Source organism: Pelobates fuscus, chromosome 4 (genome assembly GCF_036172605.1).
Source record: "Pelobates fuscus isolate aPelFus1 chromosome 4, aPelFus1.pri, whole genome shotgun sequence".
Lineage (NCBI taxonomy): Eukaryota > Metazoa > Chordata > Amphibia > Anura > Pelobatidae > Pelobates > Pelobates fuscus.
The window spans coordinates 198,456,094-198,468,644 of NC_086320.1; positions in this window are offsets into that span (position 1 = coordinate 198,456,094).

Genomic DNA, 12,551 nt, shown 5'->3' on the forward strand with positions numbered 1-12,551 from the left:
GTAATCAACCAGAGGAGATGCGTAATACTTCTATCTCCCCTGTGAGTTCAGGTCTAGAGGTAGCCACTGTAGGTGCTTCTTCCCGTATCACTCCACCTGTACGTTATGGTGGTTCTCCAGAGAAGTGTCGTGGTTTCTTAAACCAAATAGGTATCCATTTCGAATTACAACCCCACTCCTATCCTACAGATAGGGCGAAGGTTGGATTTATTATCACATTACTTGTTGAGAAAGCTTTGAGATGGGCCAATCCATTGTGGGAAAATGATAATCCGTTAGTATATAATTATAATGCCTTTGTAGCTGCTTTCAGAAGAACTTTTGACCCTCCAGGTAGAAAGGTCAATGCAGCTAGATTACTGTTGCGCCTTAGACAAGATAACCGAACACTTGTGGATTATGCACTAGAGTTCAGGTCCTTGGCAGCAGAGGTTAAGTGGAATGAACAGGCTTATATAGATGTATTTTTAAACGGGTTATCAGACATAATCCTTGACGAGGTTGCTACTAGAGAGCTTCCTGGAAATTTGGAGGATTTAATTTCTTTTATTTCTCGCATTGATGAACGTTTAAGAGAGAGGCAGAACACTCGAGAGAGAAACCGTAGACCTTCCTTTAAACTAGCTCCTTCATTTCAAAGTTCTGAATCCACAACCTCACTTTTTCCAGAACCTATGCAGATAGGCAATACTCGCCTCTCAGAAGAGGAGAGACAGTACAGGAGAAGGGAGGGGTTGTGTATGTACTGTGGAGTCAGAGGTCACGTGCGCCTGAATTGTCCTATTCGCTCGGGAAACGCTTGCACCTAAGTTTCTCTAGAGGACAGGCCTTGGGTGTTTCTATTTTGTCCTCTAATCATAATTATAAAGATCACAGGCTTCTGCTACCCGTTTCTTTAACTTGGGAGAAGGGAGTACTAGAAACTATGGCATTGATAGATTCCGGAGCTGCTGAGAGCTTTATCGACCAAGTTTTTGTTACCAAACACGCTATCCCATCCCAGTTAAGGGAGACACCCTTGGCCGTTGAGGCCATAGATGGTAGACCTTTAGTTGAGCCTGTTATTTTTCGTGAAACCATACCCGTTAAATTAACTGTTGGTATCTTACACGAGACATATCTTTATTGCTTATTTCGTCTCCTTCTGTTCCCATAGTCCTGGGGTATCCTTGGTTAAAAAAACATAACCCTATTATTGATTGGGAATTAGGGGAGATAATCTCATGGGGTCAGGGTTGTCAGGACAGGTGCTTACGGACAGTGTCACCGCTTTGCGCAGTTAACACACCGATTAATTCTACCTACTCTACAGAGGTACAAATACTGCCCCTGTACCTGGATTTAAAGGCAGTATTTGACAAAAAGAATGCTGATACTTTACCTCCACACAGGTCTTCTGATTGTAAGATTAATCTACTACCTGGTACTATGCCTCCCAGGGGTAATGTACATCCTTTGTCCACTAAAGAGAACTTAGTCTTAGAGGAGTATATTTGTGAGAACCTTGAAAAAGGATTAATTAGGAGATCCTCCTCCCCTGCCGGGGCTGGGTTTTTTTTTGTTAAGAAGAAGGATGGTACACTAAGACCTTGCATTGATTATCGAGGTTTGAACAAAATAACCATTAGAAATGCCTACCCAATTCCTTTGATTACCCAGCTCTTTGATCGTCTAAAAGGCTCCAAGATTTTCACCAAGTTAGATCTTAGAGGGGCGTATAACTTGGTGAGAATTCAGCAGGGACACGAGTGGATGACGGCGTTCAATACCCGTTATGGGCACTATGAATACACAGTAATGCCTTTTGGTCTCTGTAATGCACCGGCAGTATTTCAGGACCTGATCAATGAAGTTCTTAGGGAATTTCAACATGACTGCGTTATTGTATATCTGGATGATATACTTATACACTCTAGAGAGATTGAGACTCACCACAGACAAGTCAGAAGGGTATTGCGCAAGCTTCTTCAACATGGCCTGTACTGCAAATTGGAGAAATGCAGCTTTGACCAATCCCAGATAAACTTTCTTGGTTATGTGATTTCTGGGGAAGGGTTTAAGATGGACCCGGATAAGCTCCAGTCCATTTTGGATTGGCCTTTACCCAGGGGCCTCAAGGCCATTCAGAGGTTTATTGGATTCTCCAACTATTATAGGCGCTTCATTAAGGGATACTCTTCAATTATAGCTCCCATTACCAATATGACCAGACAGGGGGCTGACACTAAGAACTGGTCTACTGAAGCCCTTTTTGCCTTCAAAACACTCAAGGAACTGTTTGCTTCTGCACCAATTTTAGTTCACCCTGATACGACTCTGCCTTTCCTACTCGAGGTAGACGCCTCAGAGACAGGTATAGGTGCTATCCTGTCCCAAAGGTTAGGTGTGGATAAGCCCTTACATCCATGTGGTTTTTTTTCCAAGAAACTATCAGGTCCTGAGAGCAGATATGACATTGGTGACAGGGAACTACTAGCAGTTATCATGGCTTTAAAGGAGTGGAGACATTTATTGGAGGGCACCTTACATCCTGTTACTATTTTGACAGACCACAAGAACTTGTCCTATATTGGGGAGGCCAAGCGCTTGTCCTCCAGGCAAGCTCGTTGGTCTTTATTCCTCATGCATTTCAATTACGTGCTCACTTATAGACCTGGTTCTAAGAATTCTAAAGCCGATGCTTTGTCTCGCCAATATGAACCTTCTGCGATATCTGAGCCGGTTTTGTCTTCTATAGTACCCAGGTGCAATATTATCGCCAACACGAGTCTTAAGATTCACTCTCCGTTGCTTGGTCAGATCATGAAGTAGCAGCATCTGGCGCCTAGACAGACTCCTGGGGCAAGGCATTTCGTTCCTCCTGAACTCCAACTGGAACTCTTACAGTGTTTTCACAACAGTAAGGCGGCTGGGCATCCGGGTATTCGCAAGACATGTTCCTTGATCTCTAAAGATTTCTGGTGGCCTTCTTTACGGAAGGATATTAGGGATTTCATCGGAGCATGTGAGGTCTGTATGAAGACTAAGCAACCTCATACGCTTCCATGTGGTTTGTTACATCCCTTGAACATTCCAGAGAGACCATGGTCCTGTTTGGCTATGGACTTCATTGTAGATTTGCCTGTTTCTAAAAAACAGACTGTGATCCTCACGGTGGTTGATAGGTTTACTAAGATGGCTCATTTCGTGCCCTTAACTAAACTCCCGACTTCTCCTGAATTGGCGGAGATATTCGCGAGAGAGATTTTTCGCTTACATGGGATACCTTCCGAAATTGTTTCCGATAGAGGTTCCCAATTTGTTTCACGTTTTTGGAGATCCTTCTGTTCTCAACTAGGCATCAAATTGAATTTTTTTTCTGCCTATCACCCTCAGTCTAACGGAGCTGCTGAACGTACCAATCAAAAGATTGAACAATATTTGCGTTGTTTTGTTTCTGAACACCAGGACGATTGGGTCGGTTTGATTCCTTGGGCGGAGTTTGCACACAATAATCTCGTTTGTGATTCTACTCGTTCCAGCCCCTTCATGAATTATGGCTTTCATCCTTCCATTCTTCCCTCGGTTTCTCCTTCCCAAGGGGTACCGTCGGTTGATGTTCATGTTGCCAATTTGAGGAAGTTGTGCGATCAGACTCGACAAATTCTCCTACATAATTCCATGTTGTTCAAGAAACACGCTGATAAGCACAGAAGGGCGGCTCTGGTTTTTGTTCCAGGTGATAGGGTATGGTTGAGTACAAGAAACATTCGTTTAAAGGTTCCTTCTATGAAATTCGCTCCTCGTTACATTGGCCCTTACAGGGTTCTGACTCGAATTAACCCAGTTGCGTATCGCCTAGCTCTTCCAGCTGCCTTACGCATTCCTAACTCCTTTCATGTTTCTTTACTGAAACCGCTTGTCTGTAACAGATTTTCCTCCACTATATCCTCTCCTCGCTCTGTTCAGGTTGAGGGTCAGGAGGAGTATGAAATCAACTCAATCATCGATTCTCGAATCTCCCGGGGGAAGTTACAATATCTTATTGACTGGAAGGGATATGGTCCTGAGGAGAGGACTTGGGTACCTCAGGAGGATGTACATGCTCCTCGCCTCCGCAGGGCTTTTCACTCCCGTTTTCCATCTCGTCCCGGTTCCTTCCGCCCGGTGGGCGTTTCTGAGAGGGGGGGTACTGTCAGGGTACCTGTAGTCTCTACCTCAGAGGAGGTGAGAGACTTAGACGTTTATCCTCCCAGAGGGGTTGTTTCTTCCGTTCCTCGCGGTCCTCTCGGCCATTTACAAGCCGACCGCAAGGGATCCACTTCCTTATATGACGCGACGCTCAGTAGTCGACGTCATGACGCCAACCCGGGTCGACCTGTCAGTCAAGTCCCGAGCACTAATCAGGACTCGTCGGGGGCGTGATTACCCTCTAGAATCAAGGTATAAAGTAAGGCTTTCGGCATCTGCTCATTGCCCTGTCGTGGTTCTAGCCTGTCTAGTCACTCAGTGCTCTTGTATTCTAGTTGTCTCTTTGGTTCTGACCCGGCTTGTTTGTACTACCCTGTTTATCTCTGTTACCCTTTGACTCGGCTTGTCTCTCGCTTACCTGTCCTCTCGTTCCCTCGACCTCGGCATGTCCCTAGACCATTCTCTACTTACTCCTTACGTTAAGTCCGGCCATTCTAAGGTCCGGTATACGTACCTACCACCTGTTTGTACTCTGCGTGTTGGATCCCTGTCCCGATCCTGACAGCACTATTTGCTGTTTTTATCTTCCTCTTCTCCTGAGAATTGGACAAGCATCCACATATCCTATAAGCGGGGATTATTCCGATGTATGCCTGTTATACCTGAGCTGGCCATAGCTCATCTAAATGTGAGTGTAATACTTATATTTTATTTATTTAATATTTACCTTATACACTCCGCACGATTGGTCCTCTCTTCTTGTGTCTTTCATATCACAAGACAATTTGAACTACTATAAACAGAGAAGATGCTCTACCAGCGGAATCAGTGACCAAGTCTATTCACCCTCTGATATTCATTGGGACTATTTTAACTTATTTTCATATTTATATATTTTTTATTATTTCCTTTTGGCGCAGCCTTTCTTTTTCCTGTTGTACATTTCTCATATAGAGGGTTAGAGGGTTACCCTCTGTAAGGTTGCTGCCTATCCACTGTATTATTAGCGCTAACCTACCCCTTTTAACTTGAAGTCAGACCCAGAAACGTCCATTCAAAATCTCTCCTAATCTATAGATTTACCAATTATTCTTCTCGCACCATCTATAAATATTTTTTGTACATTGAAATGGAATTCTATTCTATTTAAACATGATAATAATAATAATATTTATCAAAAAAATTGCTTACATCAATTGCAAACCATTACATGCACTGCGGATAGCTTTAGTGGATTTGTTGGATAATTATCACAGCTTAATTAATATTTGGAAAAACACTAGATATTGTGTACAATTAAAATGCAACATTTCTCATCGAATGAGGATACAAGAATGCCTTGTTGCAAATGTCTGCAAAAATGATTTCTTTACAAAGGACAGTGAAAGAATTCTTCATATCTGTCATGTCAGCTTAACATTTTCAGATGCAGAGACAAAGAGAATGACTAATTGTCAAGCAAGTCAAAAACGTTTCCCTGAGAAATTTCTAAAGGCACGTGGATGTGAGAATTTTTTATTTATTTTTTTAACATAGAAAGTATGACACATTATTGTGGCTTTAGAGAACTCAGACAGGGAGTGAGTGCAAGAAGCCATCGTCCACCAGTAGCCTGATTAGTCAAAATGTTTTTGCAACAGCTGATAAATGGATCTTTGGTAGCATGAAGATTTCAGACTGTTTTTTCTGACAAGTCAGTTATTCATGTATTATAAGACTATAATCTGTTTAGCTGCTCTGCATATCTTAGTATTGTAATTTACTAACTGGTGTAACTTGCAGTGACACCAATTATATAAAGTTACCATCTGGAGGAAAATATAGAAGCCATTTTGTCTTTACTAATTGACTTTTTTCTAATTTCATAGGTTTTACAAAAATACTTTTTCCTGGCATAAATGCTATACATTACCTGGTGAGACCGGTTGTAAGATCTCACTAGGTGAGTTACTCCAGCCAAATTAGCACTTTCATCATGCACTGTCTCCTGTGGGACTGAAAGTGAAACTAAATAAAGATATACATGTGACGTACACATGACCATGCAAGTCTTGGGACTCATAATACTTTCAGGGTGATACACTAAAGTGAGACTTCAAAGTGAACTCAAAGTGAATTTCACTTTTAAGGCCAAAATACAATTTTTCTAGTTCAGCTACTTTGAATTCTAACTATAGCAAATAACCCTGTTAGACTAGTTTGCTTCCATAAAGACCTTTCCTACCATGAATGGAGACCAACATTAGTTTGAATAGATATTGATACCGGAGAAACTGACGGAAGCCAAGCACAGAGAGATGGACACAGGTTTCTTCAGGAAGGAAGAGATTCTTTATTGGATCACCGATCGGGACTCAGAGGGACTAATGTCACCAAAATACAGCAAGTTCTGAGCCCCGGACAATAGTGCAGGCTCCTTATATAGGCACATAACTCCTCCCATATTAAGCTCCACCCGCACATTCTCTTGACCAATCAATACAAATAAGAATTAACTTCCTGCTTGACCGCATGGCCTGTCCAGCACAATGGAGGAGGGGAATACTATATCCTGTATTCTTGCACATGCTCCGTACACTACTGATCGTATCTTGCCTCGTGCAACCAACTGATCGATACGTCAGCATATGCACGTACACATGCCACGTGGTAATCTCGGCCTACTAAATTTATTTTTACCGAGACTCCACCACATTCCCCCCTTTGATGCCTCTTGATATTTCACAATTACTTGAGGCATCACTTAACCTTAGTTTGCATACACCGCAAGTTACCTTGAACCAGACCAGACTTATCTTATGATGTGAATCTTCAACACTCATCTTCCTGCATTGGTTCTCCCTGATCTAGAGCCTTATATTTATATATAGCCATTATCTGTGCAGCAGCCTTCCTTTCTGCTATATTTTCTATCAGGCTTTGCACAGACCTAACTACTAAGGGTATAAGACATGGCAGGAGTAGACACAACATTAAAATTAGTAGGACTCCACCTACCACTGCCTTAAGCCCTCCAAACCACTCATACCAGCTACCAAACCAACTACTTGGATTATACCCTTTCCATACCTGAGTAGGCACATGCGCTAGTTTAACCATATGGCTAGTAAGCTCAGCTATTGCTTGCCCTTCGTCATCTATTTGAAGACAGCAATTGCTCAGGTTAAACTTCCCACATACACCTCCCTCTACTGCCAAAAGGTAATCCAAGGCTAATCTATTTTGGTATACTGCTGTCCTCATCCTGGTATTGTGCTTCGCTAGAAGATTGAGCGCTTGTGATGTCTCGTTAGTAATGATCTCAACCACTGCCTGTAATCTTATAATACGGTTGAGCATATAAATTGGGGTTCTATAACCAAAGGTACCATCCTCTGCCCACGTGGCTGGCCCATAGTAATCTATAATACGCTGGGGAGGCCATTCATTATCTTCCCAGGCACCTATCTCTATGGGTCCTCTTTTCTTCCTATGATTCACATCATACACTTTAACTCCCAAAGTCTCACCTGTTTCAATAGGTAACAAGAAGAAGGATGGTTTGAGCATACCCAACACACATGCCCCTTCCCAGTCCTGTGGCAACTCCGAATAGGCTTTCTTACCACAGATCCAGTACAAATTTGCTGGGGCTCTCCAGGTAGATGTGATGGATATCCTTTAAATTGGCGTATCTAGCAAACGGGTTAGATGGTTCTGAGACATTTGAAGCCGACCACCAAGTTGTATTCTTCGTATCATCATCATAAGCTTTTTGCCCTAGACAAGTTAATTCTCCTACAGAAGTATTATACATCATTCCTTTCCTCGCTATGCAAACATAACCTATGATGGAGGTCTTTAATCTCCACTCAGATTTACCTCTAACACTCATATGATAATCGGCTTGTGTAGATATTAATTGGTCAACTGCCTCAGAACCGGACATTACCTCCTTTGCTTCCCAAGGCCATTGGTCTCCCATGTTAGTACCTCCACACACATAGCAGTTGGTAACATTAAGACTACCGGCAATACTTTCAGCTAAATCAATGAACAGGTTTTTAGCATTATGGGGGATCTTATTATCTATACTCATCTCTTCATAAAAGGAATGGTATACTTGATGAGTCTGGGAGGATACCGTATCAGTCTCTATCCCTATAAACAATACTGTCCCAGGATCTAAACCCGTCCCATATATTTGAAATCCAAATAAATTACCATATTTATCTAAGAACTTGTCGGGGTTATTTATAAGTATATGGACTGGATTGCATTCCATAGACTTACAATATGGGCTGGTAGGCAACTTAGTCACAATCATGTCCTTGTCTACTGTCTGTCCCCAAGTTGCCCACCCCACACAAGACCAATATGGGCAAAAGTTATAATCTCTATTTGGGCATCTAGGACTCACATATTTATTTTTACTACTGGGACACATATATTTATCGTTAGACCCATACGTCCTCTCCCATCTAAGATCCCCACATACATTCCACGGCTTTCTACCACTTGATATCGCCTTACACGCATCAAATAGCAGAACACCCGAAGAATGTACGGATTCTAATACCGTCTTATTAATTAGGGTCCCCTGAGGATCTCCATTCCTGAGAGTCAACCAAATTGTACGAGGTTGATACTCTGGACTGAAGCACTTAGGTTCTCCTACTCCTAAATGGCACACACTATATTCTATATTTAAGTATCTACATCTTGATACATCTCATTTACACTCGTATTGCGAATGCCAAATTAGGGTTTGGGAAATATGGTTACCTGTTCTTGTAGTCTTAATGCATACCTCACAGCTAGGAGTGTCGGTACCTCTACCTTCCTGAATATAAAAATACACTTATAAAAACATTATCAGAAACACATCTTTCGTCGTCATCCTCAGTCTTCGTCCGTGCGAAGGCACCTCAGCTTCCAGGATGTAAGGGCTGCAGGGAATGGAGTTCTGCTCGTCTTCACAGGGGTCCCTTCGGGACTTTTCCTGGCTTATACACTATACGTCGGTGACAGGCTTTATTATGGCCTCCTCACTCACTTACCAAATCTCTGAAACAATAAAATTTGTAATCCACAAGGTTCCTCGTCACTCCGACTGAGTCGTGCGCTTTAACCGGATCTTGCAGGGATTCTCTGGATCTGCTGTAACTTGCCAAGAATCGACTGCTGCTGGTTTAACCCTGGAGTGATGTATCCATGGAGTCACTTCGGCTACTTTTATCGCTGTAGGGGTAGACAAAAGAACAACATAAGGACCTCTCCACTTGGGCCCTAACGGTACATTATTCCACTCTTTAATCCACACTTGGTCTCCTGGGTGGTAACTATGAACTGGGGGATAAATATTCACAGGTAATCTATCTTGTACCCATTTCTGTACCTCCTCCATAGTCTTACCCAACTCTACAACCTGCTGCCGGGTAATTCCTTCTCCCAACTGACTCAAATCCCCCCTTAAGTTACCAAGTACAGGAGGTGGTCGCCCATACATGATTTCAAAAGGAGAGAGGCCCATCCTTCTGGTAGGTGTACTGCGGATTCGCAATAGAGCTATGGGCAAGAGAACGTTCCACTTAAGTTGGGTTTCCTGACACATTTTAGCCAACTGATTCTTAATAGTTCTATTCATTCTCTCTACCTTACCAGAACTCTGAGGTCTATATGCCGTATGAAGCCTCCACTTTATACCAAGCATATGAGTCAGTTGTTGTAGGCACTGATGAACAAAAGCTGGACCATTGTCCGATCCTATAGAGCAGGGTAGTCCATATCGGGGTATTATTTCTCGTAGCAGGAATCTCACAACTTCTCCTGCTTTCTCTGTACGAGTAGGACATGCTTCTACCCAGCCTGAATAGGTACACACAACTACCAGCAGGTAGCGATGTCCACCAGATTTAGGCATTACTGTATAGTCAATTTGTAAATCTGACATGGGGAGTCCCCCATAAACTGGACTCCTGGTGGCTTTACTGGTCCTTGCCTTGCATTATTTTTAGCACACGTTACACATCTTCGTACAATGGCCTGAGTCAAGTTGGACAATCTTGGTATGTAGAAATGTTTTCTGAGAGATTCTTCTGTGCTGTCTCTCCCAGAATGTGTCCCGTTGTGATAGTTTTGGACAATTTCTACCGCTAGTGATGCTGGAATGACTATTCTTCCATCTTCTAACTGATACCATTTGTTCTCCAAATACTTTCCAGGTTCAGTCTTTAACCACTCCTCTTCTTGAGCTGTATAAACTGGAGTCCATTGAGACAGTGGAGTTGGTATAAGAGCAGCTATATGCCCCACATACTCCTGTCTTCCCGATTCAGCGGCACGCTTAGCTGCACTATCTGCCATCCGATTTCCTTTGGTTACATCACCATCTCCTATCAGATGCGCTCGACAATGTATAATACCGACTTCTTTCGGCTCCCACACTGCTTCCAATAGTTGTAGGATTTCAGCTGCGTACTTGATTTCTTTGCCTTCTGAATTCAATAGTCCTCTTTCTTTATACAAAGCTCCGTGGGCATGAGTGGTTAAAAACGCATACTTGGAGTCCGTGTAGATGTTCACTCTTAAACCTTCAGCCAATTGTAACACTCGTGTCAGTGCTATCAATTCTGCCTTTTGTGCTGATGTTCCTTTTGCCAGTGGCCGAGCTTCTATCACCTTGTCTATCGTTGTTACTGCATATCCTGCATAGCGGATCCCTTCTTTCACATAACTACTGCCGTCGGTGTAATATTGAACATCGGGGTTCTGGATGGGAAAATCACGAAGATCTGGTCTACTTGAAAATACTTCATCCATTACTTCCAAACAATCATGTTGACTTTCAGTAGGTTGTGGCAAAAGGGTAGCTGGATTTAAGGTATTAACAGTCTCTAAATGCACTCTTGGGTTTTCACACAACATTGCTTGATACTTGGTCATACGGCTGTTACTAAACCAATGATTTCCTTTGTAATCCAACAACGTCTGTACTGCATGTGGGACTCGTACATAAAGTTCTTGACCCAGAGTGAGTTTATCGGCTTCAGCTACTAGCAGGGCGGCTGCAGCTACGGCTCTTAGACAAGGTGGAAGTCCGCTGGCCACTGCATCTAGTTGTTTAGACATATAGGCAACAGGTCTTTGCCATGATCCCAAGTACTGTGTCAATACTCCCACAGCCATTCTTCTTTGCTCATGTACATATAGGTAGAATGGCCGTGTGTGATCAGGCAGACCTAATGCTGGGGCACTCATCAAAGCCTTCTTCACATCTTCAAATGCCGTTTGCTGTTCTTGAGTCCATAAGAAGGGGTCGTGTTCTGTACCTTTGATAGCTGCATACAGAGGTTTTGCCAGTATCGCGTAGCTGGGAATCCATATCCTACAGAAGCCTGCTGCCCCCAAGAATTCTCGCACTTGTCTTCTATTCTTGGGTATCGGTATTTTGCACACAGCTTCTTTTCTCTCTGGCCCCCTAATTCTTTGACCTTCAGAGATATGGAATCCCAGATATTTGACAGTTGGCAAACACAACTGAGCCTTCTTTCTAGACACTTTGTATCCTGCCTTCCAGAGAATGTGTAGTAGATCGTGCGTTGCTTGCTGACATATTTCCTTTGTAACTGCTGCTATCAACAAGTCATCTACATATTGTAACAATACACACTCTCCTGGGATGGACTCGAAATCCAGTAGATCTTGACTTAGAGCTGAACCAAATAGGGTAGGTGAATTTTTAAACCCTTGGGGCAGTCTTGTCCAGGTAATTTGGCGTTTTGAGCCCGTTACAGCGTTTTCCCATTGGAAAGCGAAGATACATTGACTTTCTGCGGCAATTCGGAGGCAAAAGAAGGCATCTTTGAGGTCTAGGACTGTAAAGTAAGTAGCCCCGCCCGGAATTAAAGCAAGCAGGTTATATGGATTGGGTACAACTGGATGTATACTAACAACCGCATCATTGACTGCTCTCAAGTCCTGTACAGGTCGATACTCATCTGTACCGGGCTTTTGAACAGGCAGCAATGGGGTGTTCCAGGGGGAAGTACAGAATTTTAGGATACCATACCGTATGAACTTATCTAGATAAGATTGGATGTTCTTCTTAGCCTTCTGCAGGATGTGATATTGTCTTAGGCTCACTGGATAAACCCCAAGTTTTAGTTCGATTTTAATAGGTGGAATATTGCGGGCCAGTCCTGGTGGGTTGTTCTCTGCCCAAACTCCTGGTATGTTGAATAAGGACTCATCACTCCTAGGGTTTTGGCTAGTTAACGCTGTATAAAGTCGCCACTCTTCTTCCTTTGGTACGGATAATGTCATAATACCTGAAGGTCCATTGAACTTTAAGGATGTTGTTCCATTTGGTAGGAACGTAATCTGCGCTTGTAACTTAGATA